Raw genomic sequence first — 2,256 nt, 5'->3', positions numbered from 1 at the left:
TATAAATGAGACACTACAGTTATTTCCAGCTCTTTCTACTACAGAAAGTGCTGCAGTGAATAACATTATTTATGTCATTTCATGCAGGTTGAGTATATCTGTAGGATAAATTCCTAGAAGTCAGGTTTCTGGACTGGAATGTTTGTACATTTATAACTTGGTAGATATTGCTAAACTGTTATCTGTGAAGGTAGGACCAATTTATACTCCCCTCAGTAATATAAGAGTGTCTATTTCCTTACACCCACACATACAGTGCATTATCAAAATTCTGGTTTGCCAGTCTTATAGGTAAGAGATAGCAGTGTAGGTTTCTTAACTTCTCCCAAATAGAAACATCTTGTACATGTTCAAAAGTTATTTGTATTTCCATTTCTTTGAACTCTTTATATCCTTTACCCATATTTTTATTGAACGATTGGTTTTCTATTACTGATTGGTTTTCTATAAGGAAATCCGCTCTTTGTAGAAAAGTTACAAATATTTTTCAGCTTCATGAAGTGACTTCTTGCTTTTTTCTTGTTTCTTCAGGACAATGGCCCTGCCACAGTTTTCAGTGATGCTCAGTTCTAAATAATAATAATTGAAAAACAAGGGCTACCATTAAAGAACTTATAGTGTGCCAAGTGTGTTACATGTGATCTCATTTATCAACCCTGTAAGGGAGGCATTGCTGTCTCAGTTTTATAAAGAAACTGATGATCAAGAAGTTAAGTGACATCTCTAAGGTCACACAGGTGTTGGCAGTCAGGGTTTGAGCCTATTTCTGCCTAACTCTAAAACTTAACACTGCTTCTGGGCATCCCCGGTGGCGCAGCTGGTTGAGCGCTGCACTGTGAAGCTGTCCGCAGCCTCTACAGCGCGGGTTCGATTCCCGGCTGGGCAGGGAGATTCCCACATGGCAAGACAGACCTCTCCTGTCATGCCCGCTGCTCCCTTCAGCAGTGTCTTCAGTCCGCTGCTCCCCTCAGCAGTGTCTTGGGTCCATCTGCCTGTTCTGCTCCCTGCCTTCTCTGGTGAATCCTCTCACCCTCCCGCACCTCTGACCTGTACCCCAGTTCTTGTATAAATAAATAAATCTTTAAAAAAAAAAAGTTAACACTGCTTCCACTATACCATGCTATTTCTAGAATGAAGTGTTCTAGTCGCTTTGGTCCTGCCATTAAGGAAAACATTACTTCCTGCCTAAATATCTAAATACATTAGGAGGCAGTAGTTCAGACCATGAGCTCAGGAGTCAAACTGCCTGGGTTCAAGGTGTTGTCATCACCTACAATTTATTAGTTGTGGAACCTTGAATAACTTAACTTCTCTGAGCTTCAGCTTGTCCATCTGTAAAATGGGCATGGTAGTAATAGTTCCTCTCATAGAGTTGTAATTTTTCTTTTTTTTTTTTAAAAAAGATTTATTTATTCATGCATACAAGAACTGGGGTAGAGGCAGAGGTGCAGGGTGTCTGTGAGAGGATTCACCAGAGACAGAGTGGGGAACAGAACAGGCAGACTGATGGAAATACACTTCTGAGGGATGCAGCGGGCGAGTCAGGAGAGGTCTGCTGTGCCATGTGGGTCAGCTCCCTGGCCGGAGATCCAACTTGTGTGTGCTGCAGTGGCTTTGGATAGTTTCATTGTGCTGCGTCTTAACCCCTTGCACCACTAGGGAGACCCCAGAGTTGTAATTTTTCAAAGAGAAAATTCATGGGCAATACTTACTTAGTACATGTGGCAAATAGCATGCATACCCTCGATTAAAACATAGCTGTTATTATATTTCAGATACATCTCAAAATTCTGTTGACCCTTTTGTTCATCTAGAGCACCTGAATAGTATATCTGAATCCTGGTTTGCCATATTCTAACGGTCCCTTCTATGTACTTTTGTTGAGCAGAAAGTACCATAACTATATTGCATAGGCTTTGTCCTTTTGAGTGATTTTTGCAACATGAGTTTTAGATACACAACACAGATCATGCTTCAAGGGCTAATTGCTCAGTGTTGTTGCTCACTTGCCAAGGTATTATACAATGTAATGATTTAATTGTCAAATGATTTAATTGCTTTAGTATTTCTCATATAAGTATTAAGAATAGCAACTCAATTTTTTTTTATGGCAGTATTTGTCTTTTTTGCCCTGTGCGATCAGTTCCACTTGCTTTTCTGCAGCAGTGCCTCGCCACGGCGAGTTACCTTCTGGTGTGCAGTCTCATCTGCTGTTCTGCTGGCTCACTTTTTGTATCAGGTGTCAAGTTCCTGTGT

This window comes from Talpa occidentalis, unplaced genomic scaffold (assembly GCF_014898055.3).
Source record: "Talpa occidentalis isolate TD23 unplaced genomic scaffold, MPIMG_talOcc4v2.1 talOcc4.15, whole genome shotgun sequence".
NCBI classification, from domain to species: Eukaryota; Metazoa; Chordata; class Mammalia; order Eulipotyphla; family Talpidae; genus Talpa; species Talpa occidentalis.
Note: the sequence above shows the minus strand (reverse complement) of the source record.